This window comes from Capricornis sumatraensis, chromosome 10 (genome assembly GCF_032405125.1).
Source record: "Capricornis sumatraensis isolate serow.1 chromosome 10, serow.2, whole genome shotgun sequence".
Taxonomy (NCBI): domain Eukaryota; kingdom Metazoa; phylum Chordata; class Mammalia; order Artiodactyla; family Bovidae; genus Capricornis; species Capricornis sumatraensis.
The window spans coordinates 16,325,141-16,350,413 of record NC_091078.1 but is presented as its reverse complement, the minus strand read 5'-3'; the positions used below and the strand labels follow the sequence as shown (position 1 = coordinate 16,350,413).

General features: G+C 40.5%; 1 pseudogene; it reads right to left on the bottom strand.

Annotated features, from left to right (window-relative positions):
• Window positions 1–21,750: 21,750 nt before the first annotated feature.
• Window positions 21,751–24,789, bottom strand: LOC138087311 (transcription factor BTF3 homolog 4 pseudogene; annotated as a pseudogene).
• Window positions 24,790–25,273: the final 484 nt, after the last annotated feature.

Genomic DNA, 25,273 nt, shown 5'->3' with positions numbered 1-25,273 from the left:
GGAGATGCAGGAGATGCAGGTTCAATCCCTCGGTCGGGAAGATCCGCTGAAGGAGGGCATGGTAACCCACTCCAGTATTCTTGCCAGGAGCATCCCATGGAGAGAGGGGCCTGGCAGGCTACAGTCCATAGGGTTGCAAAGAGTTGTACATGACAGAATTGATTTAGCACTCAAGTGTACATAGATCCCCTCCCTCTTGAGACTCCCTTCCACCCTGGTCCCCTGTCTACCCATCTACATCATCACAGAGCGCTAGCTGGGCTCCCGGTGCTATAAGCAGCTTCCCGCTAGCTAACTGTCTTACACGTGGTAGTGCATACGTCGGCGCTACTCTCCAGTGCGTTCCAGTCTGTCCTTCCCCCACCCCTGCAGTGTCTGTATGTCCATTCTCTACGACTGCATCTCTATTCCTGACCCGCACATAGCTCATCAGTACCATTTTTCCAGATTCCATATATATGCATTCACATATGATATTTGTTTCTCTCTCTCTGACCCATTTCACTCTGTATGACCTACTTCACACAGACTCTAGGTCCATCCACATCACTGCAAATGACCCAATTTTGCTTTTTTAATGGCTGAGTATATTCCATCTTATGTACCACAGCTTCTTTACCCATGCATCTGTCAATGGACATTTAGTTTTCCTCCATATCCTGGCTGCTGTAAATAGCGCTGCAATGAATATTGGGGTCCATGTGTCTTTTTGAATTATGGTCTACTCGGGGTATATGCCCTGTAGTGTGATTGCTGTGCCCCAGGCTTTAATCTTATTTTTATCAGAGGAAGGAATTTTGTCCTTCCTGGCACCAAGTGATCCCAAACTGCACAATCCACCTGTTCTCTCATTTCTTAGAGGATGTCCTAGGCTATATCTTGATGACCAGGAGGTGGAACATCTGGGGCTACTGCTACCACCAGAAGCATTTTCTGTTTGAATTCTTTACCACCCCTTGGATTTCACTTAAGACTCTATAGCTCCTAATTTATTTAGCAAATCTCTCCCGAAGAGAGGGACAGGGCATTCTGGCATATACAGAAAGGAGTGAGTAGTGATAATGGACCCGAGTCCATAGGCAAGGAGAGACATAAACCACCTTCCCTTTGGCTGTCCATCATCTCCCATCACATTACAGTCAAGGCTGGAGAGGGGGCCGGCTGGTCAAGTCTGAACAGAGCAGGTGGCTCAGGTGTCTGAAGAAGTTCCGTTTTCCTACCTGCCACGTCGAGAGTGACCTGAGGCTCTGCTGGAGTCAGAGGGTGATCAAGTAGGATCTGGAGACAGGCAGGCACTTGGGTCCACCATACAGCATACAGGAATCTCATTTGAGAAATTATCACAAAACTGAGGCTGGTCAGGGATACCCCTTGGGCATCCCACCCCAGGGTGCTCAGGACATTCCCCCTTCCAAGGTCCCTCTTTCAGACAAAGGCACACCTGTTTCAGCCCAGGTGGCCTCTTGACTGTCTTTTGGACCTTCTCACTCCTTCTCATCACCCTTCAGGTGGTGGAGGAACCAAAGCAGACAAAAGTTGTGTTTTCTTAATTAGCCTCATCCTTATTGGCCCTCTCTGTTAAGTCTCGGTTGTTATAGACTTTAAAGGCCTCCGCTGTCAAGGTTGACAATGGGTTTGGGGCCCAGCCTGAATCTTTTGTAATTTTCTCTGGATGTCAGGAGTAGCCTGAGTGATAAAATGCAGGGCCAGTATGTCCTCCCTTCTGTGGACTCTGGGTCTGTATTGGTGTCCTTCCTGAATGCCTCTGTCACTCAGCTCAAGAAGACTGCCTGGTTTTTGTCTTTTTCCAATGTAAACTCTTAGATCTTAGAATTTAAAGGCTTTACCATACACCTTTTTATTCCTTCTGCTAGACAAGTAATACAATGTCTCATCCTAGCCTGGCCAACATGATCTTCAGAGTCCCTGTGTGGGTCATGGTCTGGGATTGAATCCCCACCCACCTGATAAATTTAATGTGGACTGGTGGCCAGTAGGCCATCTGCATGTTCCCCAGCCTTTCTCGGTATATGCTTTTTTCCTCCTAGGTGGGCCAGAATAACCATGATATCCTGCCACATGAAAGAGACTGCCAACCGCAGCCTGACAAATTCATCCCTAAACTTGTCAGGGTTCTCTGAGAACCTGCCTAACTTCTCCTTGCAGATTAACCCAATTAATTTAGACTCTCTCTTTGGGATGTGCCAGGCATTTGAGCAAACTCCAAGAGACAATGAAGGACAAGGAAGCCTGGCATGCTGCAATCCATGGTATCACAGAATTGGACACAACTTGGTGAGAAAACAATAATAGGTGGGCTAGAGTCTGTGTAGTTGCAAATAGTCGGACTCTACTGAGCATGCACGCATGCACACAGGCACAGAAGATCTTTGAAGCACCCTAAAGTTAAATGGAAGTCAAGAGAAGTTCAATTAGAATTTGATATTTGGAAAGTCTGTCAAAAATTTGTAAAAGTTTTAAAAACTTCCTGCCAGATAGGATCATGGGTTTCTGTGAAATAATACTTATGCCTTGCTCTAAGTTGGGGGAAAAAATCAAAAGTAAATAACAGATTTTATTTTACTTTTAATTGGAGTATAGTTGATTTACAGTGTTGTATCAGTTTGCACAGCAAATTGACTTAGTTATACATATACATGTGTGTTAGCTGCTCAGTCGTGTCTGTCTCTTTGCAACTCTATGACTATAGCCCTCCAGGCTCCTCTGTCCATGCAATTTTCTGGGCAAGAATACTGGAGTGGGCTGCCATTTCCTCCTCTGGGGGGTTTTCCCCACCCAGGGATGGAACCGGGTCTCTCACACTGCATGCAGACTCTTTTTGCCATCTAAGCCACCAGGGAAGCCCATACATATACATGATATCCTTTTTCAGATTCTTTTCTCATATAGGTTACTACAGAATGTTAAGCAGAGTTCCCTGTGCTATGCAGTAGGTCTTTGTTGGTTATCTATTTCATATATAGTAGTGTGTGTGTCTCAAGTTCCCAATTTATCCCTCCTACACATTTTTCCTTTGGTAACCATAGGTTTGTTTTTAAAATCTGTGAATCTATTTCTATTTTGTAAATAAGTTCATTTGTATCCTTTATTTAGATTCCACATACAAGCAATATCATATGATACTTCTGTTTCTCTGCCTGGCTTACTCCATTTAGGCTGATAATCTCTACATCTGTCAATCTTGCTGCAAATGCCATTATTCAGCTCTTTTTATGGCTGAGTAATATTCCATTGTATACAGGTACCACTTCTTCATGATCCATTCCTTTGTCAGTGGGCATTCAGGTTGCTCCCATGTTTTGGCTATTGTACATAGTGTTGCAATGAACGTTGGGATACAGGTGTCTTTTTGAATTATGCTTTTCTCTAGATGTATGTCCAGAAGTGGGAATGCTGGATCATATGGTAGTTCAATTTTTAGTTTTTTAAGTAACCTCCCCATACTGTTTTCCATAGTGGCCGTACCAATTTACATTCCCACCAACAGTGTAGGAGGGTTCCCTTTTCTTCTTCTCTTTATTGTTTGTAGGGTTTTAAAGAATTAATTTATTTATTTTTGGTTGCACCGGGTCTTCACGGGGGCTCACAGGCTCTTCACTGCTGTGTGCTAGCTTTCTCTAGTTGTGGTGAGCAGAGGCTACTCTCTAGCTGTGGTGAGTGGGCTTCTCATCACGGTGGCCTCTCTTTGTTGCGGAGCACAAGCTGTGGAGTGCACAGGCTTCAGCAATTGCAGCTCATGGGCTCTAGAGTGTGGCTCAGTAGTTATAGCACACCGCCTTAGTCACCCCTTGACATGAGGGATCTTAGTTCTGCAACCAGGGATCAAACCGGTATCCCCTGCATTGACAGGCAGATTCTTAACCGCTGGACCACCAGGGAAGTCCCCCTGTTTGTAGGGGTTTAATTTGTTTGTTTAATTTCTGGTTGTGTTGGAGCTTTGTGGTGGCGCGGGCTTTTCTCTAGTTGTGGTGGTGGGGGCTGCTCCCCGTTGTGGTGCTCAGGCTTCTCCTTGTGGTGGCTTCTCTTGTTGGGGAGCATGGGCTTTATGGCACAGGGGCTTTGTAGTTTTGACCCATGGGCTCACAGTTGTGGCTCTCAGGCTTCGGAGCAGAGGCTCAATAGCTGGAGTACCAGGCTTAGTTGTTCCATAGCCTGTGAGACGCCGCTGCTGCGTTAGCAGGTGGATTCTTTACCACTGAGCCACCAGGGAAGCCCTGTAGCTCTTCTGATGATGAAGATGATGGCCATCTGACCAGTGTGAGATGATGCCTCAGTGTAGTTTTGATTTGCAGTTTTCTGATAATTAGAGATGTTGAGCATCTTTTCATGTGACCATCAGATTTTAAAAATATTGAACCATCTTTACATTCTGGGGATAAAGTGATGATGTTTTTCATTATTCAATTTCTTTACTTGATACAGGGCTATCCAGACTGTTTCTTCTTGAGTAAATTTTGGTAATTTGTCTTTCTCAAGGAATTTGTTAACTGTGTATAAACTGTCTACTTAATTGATATACAGATGTGCATATCATTCCATTATCCATTTTTTAAATTTAGTTTTTGCCGGGTATTTGTTGCTGTGTGGGCTCTAGGCATGATGAGTGGGGGCTACTCTTTGTTGCCGCGGCGACTTATTGCAGTGCCCCCTCTTGCTGCAGAACACAGGCTCCAGGATGTGTGGGGCTTTAGTAGTTGCAGCACACGGCCTGGGTAGTCGTGGCTCCCAGGCTTCAGAGCAGAGGCTCAACAGTCGGGTCTCATGGGCTTAGTCGCCCTGCAGCATGTGAGACCCTGGGTCAGGGAACCCGGTGTCCTGCACTGGCAGGTGGATTCTTTACCACTGAGTCACCAGGGAAGTCCCCATTATCCTTTTAATGCCTGTAAAAGCTGGAGTAGTGTCCCTTTTTTGATGCCTGACATTGGTAATTTGTTTCTTTTTTCATGGTTCTTTGTCAGTCTAGGTAAAGATTTATCCATTTTTATCAATGTAATCAAGAAAATAATTTTTTATTTCATTGAATTTCTCCATGACTTATCTATTTTCACTTATTTCTGCTCCTAGCTTTCTCCTGCTTACCTTTGGTTTAATTTATTCTTCCTTTCTAGATTTAAGACAATACTTTTATTGAAACAATTCACATACCATATAACTGAACAACTTAGAATGTGCTATTTGATGACTTTTAGTGTAGCCAATGAATTGTGTATTCATTATCACAGTCAATTTGGAAGCACATTCACTAACCTGAAAAGAAACCTAATGCCAACACTCCCTAATTCCCCCACCCCCAGGCAGCCACTAATCTTTATTTTCTAGGTTTGTCTAGTTTGGACATTCATACATATAGAATCACATTACAATATGCCACCCCTGGTGATTAATTTCTTTCACTTAGCATATATTTAGGGTTCGTCCATCTTGTAGCATGTATCACTACTTCATTTCTTTTTATTGCTGAGTAATACTCCCCATTGTATAGCTTTTCCAGCTTTTTAAGGTGGAAACCAGATTAATTCTGGACCTTTCTTCTTTCTAATGTACATGTTAGTGCTGTAAACTTGCATCTAAGCACTAATTGTTTTCATTATACTTATTAAAGTTTTTCTCTATTTTCCTAATTGAATTTATTTATTTTATTATTATATTGTTTGGTTTTTATAATGCCCTTTAATATGCCAAGAAAAAATGAATAGGATGAAGAACATGATATCTGATGAACATATTTTTCAGGCTCACCTGTAATATAACCTGAAGATTTTAAAGGCAACTTTTTCAAAACAGCACTTCACCACAATCAATACATTTTTTTCAGTTCTTAATCAACTGACTGAGATCAGGGTTTCTCAACTTGGCACTACTGACATTTAGGAGTGATCGTTTTTCTTGAGTTATAATTCTTATGACATATTAGCTTTAGGCGTACAACATAATGATTCAATAGTTACATATATTGCAAAATGATCATCACAATAATCATTAACATCCATCACTACACATACATTTTTTTCCTAGTGACTTATTTATTAACTGGAAGTTTGTACATCTTGATCACCTTCACCCATTTTGCACCCCCAACCCACCCTTCACCTTTGGAAAACACTAACTCTTCTCTCTGTATCTATGAGTAGGTTTTTTGTTGTCATTTTGCCTTTTTAGATTCCACATACATGTAAGATCATATAGTATTCAATAGTTCTCTCTCTCTATCCCACTTATTTCACTTGGCATGACATCCTCAAATCCACTCATGGTGTCACAAATAGCAAGACTTACTTCTTTTTATGGATGATTAATATTCTATTGTGTGTATATATCACATTTTCTTTACCCATTCATCCATCAATGGACACTTAGGTTGCTTCCATGTTCAGTGTGGCAAAGAACATGGGGGTGCATGTATATTTTCAAGGTAGTGCTTTCATTTCTGTAGATAAAAAGCCAGAAGTGGAACTGCTGGATCATATGATAGTTCTCTTTTTAACATTTTGAAGAAACTTCATACTGTTTTCCAGAGTAGCTACGCCATGAGTGCACAAATTTTAAATCTTTTTTTGATTTTATACTATAAATGTTAAAATTTTTTTCTGTTGCTGCTGCTCTGTCCTATGGGTTTGATAATCAGTATTTTCATCATCTTTCATATCTAACTATTACATATTTTCCATTCTGGTATCAGAAGTACATTCTCTAGATATCTTGGGAATGTATCATAGGAACAATATTTTCTGAGTTCCTGCATATTGATAGATTTGTCTGTGCCCTTTGTACTTAAAGGCTAAATTATGCTGAATATAAAACCTTTTGTTCACAATTTCCTTCCGTAACTATCTTAAATATATTTTATATCCATTTTCTTTCAGGATGAAGTGTTGCTGTCAACATCTAATAATGATCTAATTCTCTCTCCTTTATAAGTAATGTGGCCTTTTTGCCAAAATGCTCAAGGGAATTCTTTTCTCCCTTCAAATCTAGTAATTTTATAGGTATGTATTGATGTTGGTCATTCTGAGTTGTTATTCTCTGGCACACAAGTCTCTGCTCTTTCAATATATAGTTTTAAGCATTTTTAGGAAAGTGTTGTGTCTGTCTCAGCCTACTCATAGTGACGCTGTTGGATAGGAATGCCTGAGACAGTTGCCTGGATCCCTGTTACTTATGGAGAGCCCCCACAGACATTTCCGGACCAGAGTCAGTGTTGTGGCTGACCCAGTCCTGTGGTTCTTAATATGACTGCAGGGAGCACCTCAGCCATCAGGGAATGTATACTCATGGCTGATTCACATTGTTGTACAGCAGAAACCAACACAACCTGTGTTTTGCCAAAAGTTTTCACTTTCATCTCAGGTTTAAAGGATTTGTTAACAAAATAAGCCACTTGTTATATACAAATAAATAATACCTATATTTATTAGAGAATTATCTAGCTTACTTTCAGTATACTAACATTAAAAGGAAAGAGAAATAGAAACAGCAGAGGATACATCACAAAATTGGGTTTTTGACCAATATCCAAACTCAAAGGGTGCTGGAAAGTCCTGTGTCACAGCACATCTGGAATCCCAGTTGGGAAAAGGTCCCAGGCAGCACATCTGCTCTGTAGGTGAGACTTCAAAAATTGCACTTTGGGTTCCTGCTTATAATCCCAGGATGCAAACTGATATCATCATCTATCTGTGAGCAAACTGCAGCTCTGGTTTCATGTTAATGCTGTTTGTTTTGTCTGATAAAACTTGGACTGCTGTTAAGCCTGGAGCTTGGTTGGTCAGGGCCCCTCCAAGGTGTCAACAATCTCAAGATATGTCCCCTGTCTTATCTATGGTGCCACAAGTCTTACACTCACAGCAGGCAGTCAGGGCACTCAGAGACAGGCCAGTGTCCAGGCAAAGACAGAGGCCTGCTCTGCTTTGTCTCTGAAGCCTAAACAAGACTATTTAACTTCCCTAACACACTGTAAAGCAACTATTGTTGTTTAGTCACCAAGTCATGTCTGACTCTTTGCAACCAACCCCAGGGACTGTAAGACACAAGGCTTCCCTGTCCTTCACCATCTCCCAGACTTTGCTCAGACTCATGTGCACTGAATGGGTGATGCCATCTGACAGTCTCATCCTGTACCACCCCTTTCTCCTCTTGCCCTCAATGTTTCCCATCATCAGGGTCTTTTCCATTGAGTCGGCTCATCACATTGGGTGGCCAAAGTACTGGAATTTTAGCATCAGTCCTTCCAGTGATTATTCAGGATTGATTTCCTTTAGGGATTGACTCGTTTGAGCCCCTTGCAGTAGTAGGGACTCTCAAGAGTCTTCTCCAGCACCACAGTTCAAAAGCATGAATTCTTTGGCACTCAGCCTTCTTTATGGTCCAACTCTCACATCCATACACAACTGGAAAAACCACAGTTTTGACTATATAGACCTTTGTCAGCAAAGTGATATCTGCTTTATAATGCACTGTCTAGGTTTGTCATCGCTTTCCTTCCAAGGAGCAAGTTAATTTCATGGCTGTAGTCACTGTCTGCAGTGATTTTGGAGCCCAAGAATATAAAATCTGTCACTGTTTCAAATTTTCCCCTTCTATTTGCCATGAAGTGATGGGGTTGGATGCCATGATCTTAGTTTTCGAAATGTTGAGCTTTAAGCCAGCTTTTTCTCTCCTCTTTCACTGTCATTAAGAGGCTCTTTAGTTCCTCTTAGCTTTCTGCCATTAGAGTGGTATCATCTGCATATCTGAGGTTGTTGATATTTCTCCTAGCAATCTTGATTCCAGCTTGTGATTCATCCAGCCCGGCATCTCACATGCTGTAATCTGCATATCCGTTAAGTAAACAGAGTGATAACATACAGCCTGTTCAAACACTTTTTCCCAATTTTGAACCAGTCAGTTGTTCCATGTAAGGTTCTAACTGTTGCTTCTTGACCCAATTATAGATTTCTCAAGAGATAGGTAAGGTGATCTGGTATTCCCATCTCTTTAATAATTTTCCACAATTTGTTGGGATCCACACAAAGGATTTAGTGTAGTCAGTGAAGCAGGAGTAGATGTTTTCTGCAATTCCATTGCTTTCTCTGTGATCCAGGGAATGTCGGCAATGTGATCTCTGGTTCCTCTGCCTTTTTAAATCCAGCTTGTGCATCTGGAAGTTCTCAGTTCACATTCTGCTGAAGCCTAGCTTGAAGGATTTTGAACATAATCTTACTCGCATTTGAAATGAGCACAACTGTGTAGTAGTTTGTACATTCTTTGACACCACCCTTCTTTGAGATTGGAATGAAAACTGGCCTTTTCCAGTCCTTTAGCCACTGCTGAGTTTTGCTGAGTTCCCAAATTTGCTGACATATAGAGTGTAGCACTTTAACAGCATCATCTTATATGATTTTAAATAGCTCAATTAGAATTCCATCACCTCCACTAGCCTTGTTGGTAGTAATGCCTTCCTAAGGCCCACTTGACTTCACACTCCAGGATGTTAGGCTCTAGGTGATGTCAATCACACCATTGTGCTTACCTCAATCATTAAGACCTTTTTTGTATAGTTCTCTTGTGTATTATTGCCACCTCTTTTTAATTTTGTCTGTTTCTGTAAAGTCCTTACCGTTTTTGTCCTTTATTGTGCCCATCCTTGCATGAAGTTTTCTCTTGATATCTCCAATTTTCTTGACAAGATCTCGTTTCCCGTTCTAGTCTTTCCCTCCACTTCTTTGCACTGCTTATTTAAGAGGGTCTTCTTATCTCCCCTTGCTGTTCTCTGGAGCTCTGAATTTAGTAGGGTATATCTTTCCCCGTCTCCTGTGCCTTTCACTTGCAGGAGGACCTGGGTTTGATCCCTGGATTGGGAAGATCCCCTGGAGAAGGGAAAGGCTACCCACTCCGGTGATGTGACCTGGAGAATTCCATGGACTATACAGTCACAAAGCAGCTTTCACTTCATTTTACTTCTTTTCTCAGGTTTGGTGAACCTCTTCTAAATTTCTGAGAATGAGTATAAGCACTCGATTTCCTTTAAGCCAATTAAATACAGCTCATTTACAAGTTTGTTGTTGTTATTCAGCTGCTCAGTTGTGTCCAACTCTTTGCGACCCCGTGGACTGCAGCACTCCAGGCTTCACCATCTCCCGGAGCTTGCTCAAACTCATGTCCATTGAGTCGGTGATGCCATCCAACCATCTCATCTGTCGGCCCCTTCTCCAACCATCTCATCTGTCGGCCCCTTCTCCAACCATCTCATCCTCTGTCGGCCCCTTCTCCTCCTGCCTTCAGTCTTTCCCAGCATCAGGGTCTTTTCTAATGAGTCAGCTCTTTGCATCAAGTAGCTAAAGTATTGGAGCTTCAGCTTCAGGATCAGTCCTTCCAATGAATATTCAGGACTGATTTCCTTTAGGATTGATTCGTTTGATCTCTTTGCAGTCCAAGGGACTCTCAAGAATCTTCTCTAATACCACAGTTCAAAAGCATCAGTTATTCAGTGCTCAACCTTTTTTTATGGTTCAGCTCTCACATCCATACATGACTACTGAAAAAGTTAAATTTTACGCAAAGGCAGAACCAGAAATTTAGAAGTTAATTTTTACACAAAGATAGAACCAGTAATCTTGTATTTTCCCCACTTGTATTTAAAATGGCCCTTTTCCCCCTCAGTCTGGTAGACTACAGATGAATCAAGTAGTTCCTAAGAGCCCCGCAGGCTAGTTACATTGCAAGAACAGAGGAGGGGAGAATGCAAGCTCTTGTTTTTTCTTTCTCTTCTTAAAATCCCACTTGGTAAGCCAAAGCTGGAATCTCAGGCAATGGGGACTTGTTTGTTGCTCAGGGCTTCAGTGCTCCACTGTGTCCCCAGTATCTGTAAAGACTCACAGGAGCAGTAGGACAGACAAAACTACAGCACATACAAAGATACTGATGACAAAATCTAAAGACACGAACAAGAGTTTTCAGGATAAAGAGGACTGGAGTAGAGAGATGAGGACCAAGGAAGAGGTGAAAGGAGGACGGACAGAAAGGACTGAAAATGAGACAGACAGAGAGATTGCCATTTCCACCCACCCACTGTGGGTGTCTATTCAGATCCCAACCTGTACGCTTCCAGAAAGGGCCCGTTAAGGAGAGGGCACCCTGTCCACCGTCCACCAGGGTGATCAAGCCTGGGAAACAGTCTGTTGTACATCATGTTTGGGACTGCAGCCCACAGGTGGAACTCTCACCCGCATGTACACCAGTATTTAGAAATCTGTCACTTCAGCCCACCCCCATGGGACTTCTCCTAGAGGCATGAAAATAAAGGTGGGAATATTGGGACGATCAGACTTCTAGCCACTACATGATATGAGGTTTCTCCTCAATCTCTGGTCAGTGGGGAGCCCCCTGGATGAAGGTCTGCCAGATATGAGGTGAGTATCTCTCGCCTCTGCTCGTCACCCATCAAGGTGAGCCATTGCCGGCCAGAGGGAGCAGGTCTCGCAAGCTGAGAGGAGTGATGCTTGTAGCTAACCGACGTCCACACTCTCAGATGGAAAGGACAGAGAGAGAAGAAGTAGATTTCAGGAGAGGGAAAGGGACAAAGGGAAAGTAACGAGTGAAAAAGGACAAAGTTAAAATGTTAGTCGCTCAGTTGTGTCTGACTCTTCGTGACCCCGTGGACTGTAGCCCACCAGGCTCCTCTGTCCATGGCATTCTCCAGGCAAGAATACTGCAGTGGCTTGTCATTTCCCTCTCCAGGGCATCTTCCCCACCCAGGGATCAAACCCTGATTTGATTTCGGGCTGATTCTTTACCATCTGAGCCACCAGGGAAGCCCCAAAAGGACAGAGGGAAAATGATGAAAGAAAAAAGACAAGGGGAGGGGGGGAAAGCATTGCCGTAGTGAGGGGACGGAGGCCCCGGGGGGCTGGCAGGCAGTCTTAGCAAACATGGTGATGCTGAAGTACCGAGAGGTCGAGGTGGACATTCGTCACCCACCGGGAAGGTGTGTATGGCGATCATGGAGGCACCCATATCCTCTCCCCAGATAGAGACAACTGCCCTGTGTTGGGGTTACTGACCAGGGTTCTTGTCCTTTCCCAGTCGATAGAAATTAATCAGAGCCTGGAAAAAATATCCAGACAAGGCTTTATTTGGGCGTCTGCTGTAGCATGGGAAAATGAGAACAATCAATTCCGAAAGTGAGGGGTTGAGCTTGTTCCTTAATGGGGTGAGGGCAGGGGTGTCTCCAGGGGGCATGTGGAGTACCCTGTTTTTGCTCTAGGCTCCTATGAAGTGGCAAGTGGGGTTTTGGTCTCTGTATTTTGGGGTCCAGAATTTGCCCCAAGTGTGCATGCATGCAGTTATTTTCCGTCCCATGCAATCTGTCTGTATTTTGTTGCTGGAGAAGAGGTGTATTCAGGCACAAGCAGTGCAGCACTGCAGGAAAGGGTCCCAGGTCCCAGCCTGTCTCAGTTTGGGAAATGGACTTTTTTCTCTTACTTTCCTTTCTCAATTGTCAGTTATTATTGTATATAATTGCAACTATTTTTAAAAATTGATTTTATATTCTGCAACTTTTCTTACTCCATACTGGTTTTAGTGGGGATTTTGCCTATAATTCTTAGACTTTTCTACATATAAAGTCATAGCACATGTGAATAGAGATCATTTAACTTCTCTTTCAATTTGGATGCCTTTTTGCTCATTCTTGCTCAATTGCTTGGGCCAGGACTTCCAATACCATGGCAAATAGAAGTGGTAAAACTGTCTTGGTCTTAGGAAAGCCTTTCACCTTTGAATATGTTAACAATGGGGTTTTTAAAAATCATGTTGAGAAAATCCCCTTTTATTCCTAATTTGTTAAGAGTTTTTACCATTAAAGGGTGTTAAAATTTGGCAAATGGATTTTCAGTGGCAATTGAAATTATCACGTGGGTTTTTCTTCCATTCTATTATTAACGTGGTGTATTATATTTCATACATTGTACCATCCTTGCATTTCAAGAACAAACCCCATTTGAAAAGAACAACAAAATAGATAAATCTTTTTGTCAGTGACTAAGAAAAAAGACAGGATTCAACTACTGAATCAGAAATGAAAGTGGGGACATCACTACCAATTTTATAGAAATGAAAAGTGTTGTAAGAGTACTAGGAACAATTGTACACCAATAATTGGATGACCTAGATGAAATGGACAAATTCCTAAAAATACACAATCCAGGAGACTGGACAATAAAGAATGGAAAATCTGAATAAACCTACAACTAGTGTGGGATTGAATCTATAATCAAAGAACTCTCAACAAAGGAGAGTCCTGGCCCAGGTGCTCCCCTGTTGATTCTATAAATCATGTACAAAGAGCTAGCACCAGTGCTTCTCAAATTCTTCCCAAAAAAACTGGAGAGGAAAGGACATTTTTAACTCATTTCATAAGTCCAGTGTACCAATGCGATGGTATCCACACTGATACCAATGCAAGGCAGTGATACTACCAGAACAGAAAACTACAAGCAAATATCCCTTATAAGTATTGATGCAAATGTCTTCATCAAAATATTAGCCAACTAAATTGATCATCATTTTAAGAAATTATACACCATAACCTTGTGCATGCCTTCTCTTAGCTCATTCCACCACCACTGGGCTCTCAAAGTTAGAAATTCAATTTCCCTTTTGAACCTAAGTATCACTTTATCTCTACTTTCATAATATCATTTTAACCTGGTATTACAGTTACTTGTATATAGCATGTTTCTCAGATTTTCTTGTGTATTTAACCATATAACCTGTAAATAACAATATATTTCCCCTTTTTAATCATAATTTCTTTCCTTGGCCAAGACTTATAGCTGCTTATATTAAATTAAATCTAATTTAAGCAAAAAGTAGATTGTTTTAAATTATGTGAATTAGATGACTAAAACTACAGGGGTAGGAGATGCTGAGCTTGGATGTAACACAGCAAGGAAAAAGGCTGCCACTCAATATTTGTGAATAGATGCCAGAAATTCTGCCATAGAGGGCCCAGAAAAGCTAGTTGCCACCATCATGAAGTTGGCAGAAAGATCCAGTCTTCAAACGTACAAATGATGCCACGTGTTGCTCTCAAGTGTGTTTGTGTGGTAAAACCTAAGTGGATTCCTACAGACAGGAAGTCTTAAAATTGTTGTAGCTTTCAGTCTACTTGGTATAGCAAAATAAGAGTTGGAATGGGTAGAGTGAATCTTTCTAAACTGTCTGCCATGCACCTCTTATTTTTCTTGTTATGTTTACCAGGACCTTGACACCATTTTCTTAAAATTGTAGTATAGTTGCTTTACCATGCTGTGTTTCTGCTGTACAGCAAAGTGAATCAGCCACACGGATACACGTATCTCCTCTTCCTTGGATTTCCTTCCCATTTAGGTCACCACAGAGCACTGAGTAGAGTCCCCTGTGCTATATAGTCCGTTCTCATTAGTTACGTATTTTATACAGAACAGTGTATATATGCCAATCCCAATCTTCCAATCCGTTCCGCCCTCTCCCCCACTTGGTATCCATACATTTATTCTCTGTCTATGTGTCTATTTCTGCCTTGCAGATAAGTTCATCTACACCATTTTCTTGGATTCCACATATATACATTAACATATGATATTTGTCTCTTTCTGACTTATTCACTCTGTATGACAGTTCATCCATGTCTTTACAAATGGCACAATTTTGTTCCTTTTATGGGTAATGTTCTCTTGTATATATGTACATCTTCTTTATCCATTCCTCTGCTGATTGACATTGAGGTTGTTTTTATGTCTTGACTATTATAAATAGTGCTGCAATGAACATTTGGGGTGCATATATCTTTTGATTTGTGGTTTTCTCCAGGTATATGCCCAGGAGTGGGATTGCTGGGTCAGATAGTTCTGTTTTTAGTTTTTTAAGAAATCTCCATAGTGGCTGTACCAATTCACATTCCCATCAACAGTGTAGGAGGGTTCCCTTTTCTCCATGCCCTCCCTAGCATTTATTGTTTGTAGAGTTTTAAACATTATGTATTTATGTTTGACTGTGCTGAATCTTCATTTCGGAGTGGACTTTTCTCTAGTTGTGGCAAGCAGCGGCCACTCTCTAGTTATGGTGTGCAGGCTTCTCATTGTTGTGGCTTCTCTTGTTGCTAAGCACAGGCTCTAGGGCGTGTGGCTTCAGTAGTTGCAACATGAGGGCTCAGTAGCTGTGATTCCTGGGCTCAGTAGTTGTGGCACACAGGCTGTTTGCAGACTTTTGGATGGTCATTCATTCTGACTGGTGTGAGGTGGCACTTCATTGTAGTTTTCATTTGCATTTCTCTGATAATTAAGACATTGAACGTCTTTTCATTGCTTGTTGCCCATCTGCAGGTCGTCTTTGGGGAAATTTCTGTTTAGGAATTCTGTCCATTATTTGACTGAATTATTTGTTTGACGTTGAGCTGCATTAGCTGCTAATAGAGTTTTGAGATGAATCCGTCAGTTACTTTGCTTGCAAACATTTTCTCCCATTGTGAGTGTTGCCTTTTCATTGTTTGTGGTTTCCTTTATTGTGCAAATGTTTTTAAGTTTCATTAGGTCCCATTTGTTTTTATTTTCATTACTGAAGGGGGTGGATTAAAAAAAGATCTTGCTGTGATTTATGCTTGACATGATTTTGAATGGAAGAAGTACTAGCAAGCATTTGACCTTTCTTCTGGTGTTAACTGAAATTCTTAAAAACAAATTTCACAATCAAGTGTGATATTTACTAGAAGTTTATAGTAGCTACCTGTTACAGATTAAGGAGGTTCCCTACTACTTTTAGTTTCCTATTTTATTTTTTAATCATGTGGATATCAAACACCTTCTCAAGCAGTTAATATTATATTTATTAAAGCTGTGGCTTTAATTAGTCAATTTTATATTTTTTAATTTTACTAGAGTATAGTTGATTTATAATGTGTTAGTTTCAGGTGTGCAGCAAAGTGACTGAGTTATGCATATACATATATTCATACTTCGATTCTTTTTCCATACAGGGAAAGGAATATTCAGTAGAGTTTCCTGTGCTGTATAGCAAGTCCTGGTAGGTTATCTATTTTATGTATAGTACTCCAGTACTCTTGCCTGGAGAATCCCATGGATGGAGGAGCCTGGTAGGCTGCAGTCCATGGGGTCATGAAGAGTCAGACATGACTGAGCGACTTCACTTTCACTTTTCACTTTCATGCATTGGAGAAGGAAATGGCAACCCACTCCAGTCTTCTTGCCTGGAGAATCCCAGGGACGGGGGAGCCTGGTTGGCTGCCGTCTATGTGGTCACACAGAGTTGGACACGACTGAAGTGACTTAGCAGCAGCAGCAGCAGCAGCATGTGAAATGAGCGCAATTATTCTATAGTTTGAAGATTCTTTGGCATTGCCCTTCTTTGGGATTGGAATGAAAACTGACCTTTTCCAGTCCTGTGGCCACTGCTGAGTTTTCCAAATTTGCTGGCATACTGAGTGCAGCACTTTCACAGCATCATCTTTTAGCTCAGCTGGAATTCCATCACCTCCACTAGCTTTGTTTGTAGTGATGCTTCCTCAGGCCCACTTGACTTCCCACCCTAGGATATCTATAGTGACCACACCGTCATGGTTATTTGGGTTATTAAGACCTTTTTTTCTGTTCTTCTGTGTATTCTTGCTGCCTCTTCTTAATCTCTTATGCTTCTGTGAGGTCCATACCATTTCTGTCCTTTATTGTGCCCATCTTTGCATAAATGTTCCCTTGGTATCTCTAATTTTTTTGAAGAGATTTCTAGTCTTTCCCATTCTGTTGTTTTCTTCTATTTCTTTTCATTGCTCACTTAAGAAGGCTTTCTTATCTCCTTGCTGTTCTTTGGAACTCTGCATTCAGATGGGTATAGCTTTCCTTTCCCCTTTGGCTTTCACTTCTCTTCTTTTCTCAGCTATTTGTAAGGCCTTCTCAGACAACCATTTTGTCTTCTTGCATTTCTTTTTCTTGGGGATGGTTTTGGTCACTGCCTCCTGTACAATGTTATGAAACTCTGTCCATTGTTTTTCAGGGATTCTATTAGACCTAATCCCTTGCATCTATTCATCCCTTACACTGTATAATCATAAGGGATTTGATTTAGGTCATACCTGATGCAAAAAAAGCAAAATGGCTGTCTGAGGAGGCCTTACAAATAGCTGTGAAAAGAAGAGAAGCGAATAGTAAAGGAGAAAAGGAAAGATATACCTATTTGAATGCAGAGTTCCAAAGAATAGCAAGGAGAGATAAGAAAGCCTTCTTCAGTGATCAATGCAAAGAAATAGAGGGAAAGAACAGAATGGGAAAGACTAGAGATCTCTTCAAGAAAATTAGAGATACCAAGGGAACATTTCATGCAAAGATGGGCTCGATAAAGGACAGAAATGATATGGACCTAACATAAGCAGAAGAGATTAAGAAGATGTGGCAAGAATACACAGAAGAACTGTACAAAAATGATCTTCACAACCCGGATAATCACGAAGGTGTGATCATTCATCTAGAGCCAGACATCCTGGAATGTGAAGTCAAGTGGGCCTTAGAAAGCATCACTATGAACAAAGCTAGTGGAGGTGATGGAATTCCAGCTGAGCTAAAAGATGATGCTGTGAAAGTGCTGCACTCAATATGTCAGCAAATGTGGAAAACTCAGCAGTGGCCACAGGACTGGAAAAGGTCAGTTTTCATTCCAATCCCAAAGAAAGGCAATGCCAAAGAATGCTCAAACTACCGCACAATTGCACTCATCTCACATGCTAGTAAAGTAATGCTCAAAATTCTCCAAGCCAGGCTTCAGCAAACGTGAACCGTGCACTTCCTGATGTTTAAGCTGGTTTTAGGAAAGGCAGAGGAACCAGAGATCAAATTGCCAACATCCGCTGGATCATGGAAAAAGCAAGAGATTTCCACAAACATCTCTTTCTGCTTTATTGACTATGCCAAAGCCATTGACTGTGTGGATCACAATAAACTGTGGAAAATTCTGAGAGAGATGGGAATACCACACCATCTGACCTGCCTCTTGAGAAATCTGTATGCAGGTCAGGAAGCAACAGTTCGAACTGGACATGGAACAACAGGCTGGTTCCAACTAGGAAAAGGAGTACGTCAAGGCTGTATATTGTCACCCTGCTTATTTAACTTATATGCAGAGTACATCATGAGAAACGCTGGGCTGGAAGGAACACAAGCTGGAATCAAGATTGCCGGGAGAAGTATCAATAACCTCAGATATGCAGATGACACCACCCTTATGGCAGAAAGTGAAGAGGAACTAAAACGCCTCTTGATGAAAGTGAAAGAGGAGAGTGAAAAAGTTGGCTTAAAGCTCAACATTCAGAAAATGAAGATCATGGCATCCGGTCCCATCACTTCATGGGAAATAGATGGGGAAACAGTGTCAGACTTTATTTTTCTGTGATCCAAAATCACTGTAGATGGTGACTGCAGCCATGAAATTAAAAGACGCTTACTCCTTGGAAGAAAAGTTATGACCAACCTAGATAGCATATTGAAAAGCAGAGACATTACTTTGCCAACAAAGGTCCGTCTAGTCAACTCTATGGTTTTTCCAGTGGTCATGTATGGATGTGAGAGTTGGACTGTGAAGAAAGCTGAGCACCGAAGAATTGATGCTTTTGAACTGTGGTGTTGGAGAAGACTCTTGAGAGTCCCTTGGACTGCAAGGAGATCCAACCAGTCCATTCTGAAGGAGATCAGCCCTGGGATTTCTCTGGAAGGAATGATGCTAAAGCTGAAACTCCAGTATTTTGGCCACCTCATGAGAAGAGTTGACTCATTGGAAAAGACTTTGATGCTGGGAGGGATTGGGGGCAGGAGGAGAAGGGGACGACAGAGGATGAGATGGCTGGATGGCATCACTGACTCAATGGATGTGAGTTTGTGTAAAGTCCAGGAGTTGGTAATGGACAGGGAGGCCTGGTGTGCTGCGATGCATGGGGTCGCAAAGAGTCGGACACGACTGAGCAACTGAACTGAACTGAACTGAATGGCTGAGTGGTTTCCCTACTTTCTTCAATTTAAGTCTGAATTTTGCAATAAGGAGTTCCTAAGTTGTTTTTTTTTTTAAAATCTGTGAGCCTGCTTCTATTTTGTAAATAAGTTCATTTATACCATTTTTAAAGAACTAGATTCCACATTAGAGTGGAATCATCTTTTTCTGCTTGACTTCACTTAATATGATAATCTCTGTTTATCCATATTGTTGCAAATGGCATTACTTCATTCTTTCTAATAGGTCAGTAATATTCCATTGTATATATGTTCCGCATCTTCTTCATTCATTCCTCTTCAATGGACATTTAGGTTGCTTCCCTGTCTTGACTGTGAACAGTGCTACAGTGATTATTGGGGTGTGTGTATCTTTTAGCTGTGGCTTCTCTGGATCTATGTCCTAGAGCGGGATAGCTGGACCATATTGTAGTTATGTTTTTAACTTTTTAAGGAACACCCATACTGTTCTCCATAATGGTTATACCAATTTACACTCCCTCTACAGTGCAGGAGAGTTCTCTTTTCTCCATGCCCTCGCCAGCGTTTATTGTTTGTAGATCTTTTGATGATGGCCATTCTGACCAGTGTGAGGTGATATGTTATTGTAGTTTTGATTTACATTTCTCTGATAATTAGTGATGTTGAACATCTTTCCATCTGCTTTTTGGCCATCAGATTTTTAAAATATTGAACCATTTTTATTTCTTGGGATTGTGTGGTAATGGTTTTAATTATTAATTCAGTTTCTTAACTTGATATGGGGTTGTCTAGGATATTTGTTTTTGAGTAACTTTTGGTAATTTGTTGCTAAGAAATTTGTCAATTTCATATGAATTGTCTAATTTATTGACATAAAAATGTTCATAATACTCCATTATCCTTATCATACTTGTAAAAACTGTTGTAATATCCCTTTTTTGATGTCTGATATTGGTAATTTGTTTCTTTTCTCTTGACTCTATCAGTCTAGCTAAGGATTTATCAATTTTTATCGATGCATTCAAGAAAATATTTTTTGGCTTTACTGAATTTCTCTATGATTTGCCTGTTTTTATATCATTTATTTCTGCTCTTAGTTTTCTTCTGCTTCCTTTTGGTTTAATTTGTTCTTCCTTTCTTGCCTTAAACAGAAAAAAAAAAAACACTTCTGCTAAAACAGAATTCACATATCATACAATTCTATAGCTTAAAATGTATTACTTGATGACTTTAATATATTCAAAGAATTATGTATTCTTCATCACAATCATCTTGGGAATACTTTCATTAATCCAAAAAGAAATCTAATACCATCATTCTCTAATACTCCCATCCCCAGGAAACCACTAATCCTCTTTCTGTTTAGATTTGTCTATTCTGATGCTTTTGAACTGTGGTGTTAGAGAAAACTCTTGAGAGTCCCTTGGACTGCAAGGAGATCCAACCAGTCAAATCCTAAATGAAATCAGTCCTGAATATTCATTGAAAGGACTGATGCTGAAGCTGAAACTCCAATACTTCGGCCGCCTGATGCAAAGAACTGACTCATTGGAAAAGACCCTGATGCTGGGAAAGACTGAAGGCAGGAGAAGAAGGGGATGACAGAGGATGAGATGGTTGGATGGCATCACCAACTCGATGAACATGAGTTTGAGTAAACTCCAGGAGTTGGTGATGGATAGGGAAGCCTGGAGCGCTTCAGTCCACGAGGTTGCAAAGAGCTGGACACAACTGAGCGACTGAACTGACTGACTGATTCTGGGCATTTCAAATACATGGAATTGTATTACCAATATTCAGCCCCTGGTGATTAACTTCTTTTGCCTAGTATATTTAAAGGTTCATCTACCTTGTAGCATGTATCACTACTTCATTTATTTTTATCACTAATATTCTCTATTGTATAGTTTTCCAGCTTCTTAAGGTGGAAAGCAGATTATTTGGTTTTTATAAAGCCCTTTAATGTTCCAAGAAAAAGTGAATAGGATGAAGAACATGATATCTGATCAATATATCTATCAGTGAAGTGAAGTGAAGTCGCTCAGTCGTGTCTGACTCTTTGGGACCCCATGGACTGTAGCCTATCAGGCTCCTCCGTCCATGGGATTTTCCAAGCAAGAGTGCTGGGGTGGATTCCCTTTTCCTTCTCCAGGGGACTTTCCCGACCCAGGAAACGAACCCGGGTCTCCCGCATTGCGGGCAGACGCTTTACTGTGGGAACTATCAGGCTCAACTATAATACAGCCTGAAAACTTCACCACAGTGAGTACATTTCTTTCAGCTATTTTTAATCAAATGACTGAAATCAGGGTTTCTCAACCTTTGCACCACTGACATTTGGGAGTGATAATTTTTTTTTGAGTTATACTTCACATAACATTGTGTTAGTTTCAGGCATATAATATAATGCTTCAATATTTATATTACAGAATGATCATCACAATAATCATTAACATCCATCACTACACAGTTACATTTTTTCCTTGTGACTTTTTTTAAGCAAAGAACTTTATTAATCTTTATTTCAAACTTTATTCTTAGGCTTTTCATCTTAATTAGCTGCTAAGAATGAACTGTATATAAGCAAAAACTGAAAAGAACTGCAGTGTCCATTGGCTGGGCTTAAAGACACTAGAGATCTAGATTTTATCAGATCCATAAACAAAATTTCAGAAGCAGTCATAATATAAAATAGCAACTCCCAGTAACTTCTTTAAGATTTATCTTCTTCAGAAGTTGACTCAATTCAGTTTGCTGCATTCTTGGAAGCCTCATCAAAATTACCCACTAGATCTTACCTTCATCATCATCTTCTTCTCTGGCAAGTGGTGCCTCCGTACACAGATTGTTTGGGCAGAGCTTGATGAGTCTCCTCAAACTAGTCTACTATCTGCACCAAGTTGGTTTAAGATGCTGGGTAACATTTCTGTCAGCTGCTGTTGTCTCAGCATTGCCTGTAATGGTGGAAGTGTTTGCTGCCAGAGATGCCTGAACTTTAGCGTTGTTAAAGTGGATCAATGTTCCTTGATTTGTGAACCTACTCACTTCTTCAATACCAGATATATTGTCTAACCCTAACTTTACAGAGAACTGAATTTTCTGTCATCTACCGTGGTTGTTCTATGAACCACCTTCTTCTTTCTGCAAGCAGTTCCTTTCCCACCAGTGCACACTTGTGCGGGCAGCTTTCTCCTGGTTCATGATAAGTCTCTTTCATCTTGTTGGAGCGGAAATGGGGCTGTGCTGGGGACTAGGTTTGGTTCTCAGATGGTCTTGGGCAGATCAGCTGAGATTAGGCACCACATGTGGGGATGCAAGATGGCAGCTAGACGTGACTTATTTTATAACTGGAAGTTTGTACTTCTTGATCACCTTCACCCTTTTTACCCTTGACCCTAACCCTTTACCTTTGGAAACCACTAAATCTTTTCTCTGTATCTGTATGTTTAGGTTTTTGTTACCGTTTTGTCTTTTTAGATTCCACATACAAGTAAGATCATATAGTACTCAATAGTTTTCTCCGTCCAACTTATTTCACTTGGCATGATAATCTTCCAGGTCCATTCATGGTGTCACAAATGACAAAACTTTTTTATGGATGATTAATATTCTATTGTGTGTATATATCACATTTTCTTTATCCATTCATTCATCGATGGACACTTCGGTTGCTTCCATGTCCCGTGCTGCAAAGAACATGGGAGTGCATGTATATTTTCAAGTTAGTGCTTTCAGTTCTGCTGATTAAAAAGCCAGAAGTAGAACTGCTGGATCATAGTTCTGTTTTTAACATTTTGAAGAAACTTTACACTGTTTTCCAGAGTAGCTACACCATAAGTACACTAATTTTAAATCTTTATTTTATACTCTAAAAGTTAATTTTTTCTGTTGCTGCTGCTCTATCCTATGGGTTTGATAGTTAGTATTTTCATCATCTTTCATATCTATTTCATACTTTCCATTCTGGTATCAGAAGTTCATTCTCTAGATTTCTTGGGAAGGTGTCATAGGAACAATATTTTCTGAGTTCCTGCATGTTGATAGATTTGTCTGTGCCTTTAAAGGTTAGTTATGCTATACATAAAACCTTTTGTTCACATTTTCTTTCCTTGACTATCTTAAATATATTTTATATCCGTTTTCTTCTAGGATACGGTGTTGCTGTCAACATCTCATAATGATCTAATTCTCTCTCCTTTATAAGTAATGTGGCCTTTTTGCCAAAATGCTCAAAGGAATTTTTTCCCTCTTTAAAATCTAGTAATTATGTATTGATGTCGGTTATTCTGAGTTGTTATTCTCTGGCACAGAAGTCTCTGCTCTTTCAATATATAGTTTTAAACATTTTTAGGAAAGTGTTGTGTCCATCTCAGCTTACTCATAGTGATAATGTTGGATAGGAATGCCTGAGACACTTGCCTGGGTCCCTGTTACTTGTGGAGAGCACCCACAGACATTTCCTGGACCAGAGCCAATGTTGTGGCTAGAACAGCCCTGTGGTTCTTAACTATGACTGCAAGAACCATCAGGGAACTTTAAAGAACAAGATTACTTCAAGAGCCTACAGCACTATCCAGGGCCACAGAGGTGGTCATGGGCAGAGTAGGGGGAGCACAAATCTGGGGGATTCTGCCTTTATTAACTTCCCAGGATAGGGTGCCTGAGATTTTGTGCCTGCCTCAGTATTGGCAAATTCCAAGTATAAGAGTGGGACCAGGGCATAGGAAGGGAAAAACAGATATGGTAGAACTGTCATTTATCTAGGAAAGAGGTCCCCAGCCACCTGTTAGGAACTAGGCTGCCCTATAGGAGGTCAGAGGTGAATGAGCGTGAAGCTTCATCTGCCACTCCCATCACTCTTCCATCACCCTTAGATAGGGTCATCTAGTTGCAGTTAAACAAGCTCAGGGTTCCCACTGATTCTGCATTATGGTGAGTTGTAGAATTATTTCATTATATATCACAGTGTAATAATAAAGTACACAATAAATGTAATGTTCTTGAATTATCCCCAAACCATCCCCCCGCCCCGGGTCTATGGGAAAATAATCTTCCACAAAAGCAGTCTCTGGTGCCAAAAAAGTTGGGGAGAGCTGATCTAGGACACAGGACTTTCTATTGATAAAAGGGGAATTCCATGGGTGGGACAGACTGATTGCTGCTTATCTGTTTTGCTTGTAGCTGTGTCATACAGCTGACAGTATGTTTAAGATGGATGCCTTTGAATTGGATGTGTCAGCAATTGACAGCTTCTTGTCAGGCACTCACACTACAGAAAGTTTTCTTGAAATATTTTAAAGCATGATTCTCTTTACTTGGTTTTGTTATTTAGAGATTCTCATTATCTTTCTTAGATCTTCTTTGCTTATTTTCAGTGTCATTTTCTTCTTATTTTTATTTTAAAAACTGTCCTCTTATCTTTTACTTATCCATCTGTCTATTAATGGACCCTTGGATTGCTTCTGTTTTGGCTATTGTTAAATATAGCTGCTATTAAAGTGACTGTACAAATAAATATCTCTTTGAGCATCTACTTTCATTACTTTTGGAAACATACTCAAAAGAGGAATGTATAGTGATTGAACGATTTTACATTCCCACCAGCAATGTGTGAACATTCTTTGCTAGGGATGGCAAAACTACTTTTGCTAGTCTTTTCCTTGTATCTTAAGAGCTTTCCCCTCTCCTTTCCTCTCTTACTGCCTTTTCTTGGTAATAACACATTTTGATTACTTTTCATTTCTATTTTCATATGTTCTTCAGATATTTTCTTGGTGGTTACCATGTGGACTACATATAACATCCTAAAGTTATAATAATCTGAATTAATAACAGTTTCTGTAACCGCAAATGAAAACTCTACCCCTGTACAGATCCACTCCCATTTGCTAGTGAAGTCACAAATTATAACTTTATATATTGTACACATTAACAGATTCATTTTTATGCCTTTGTCTTCTAAATTCTCTAGGAAAAGAGATATAAACCAAAATCACAATGTTGATTTTCCTACTGCTCATACATTTACCTTTATTATAGATTTTTATGTCTTCTTGTGGCTTCAAGTCACTGTCTAGAGCCCTTTCAACTAGAAGCATTTCTTACAGGGCAGGTCTAGTGGTAATGAACTCCTTCAGCTTTTGTCTATCTGCAAATGTCTTAATTTCTCCCTTATTTTTGCAGAACAGATTTACTATGTACATAGTTCTGGACTGTCAGTGCTTTAAATGTGAAGCACTGCCTTCTGACATCCTAGGTTTCTGCTAATA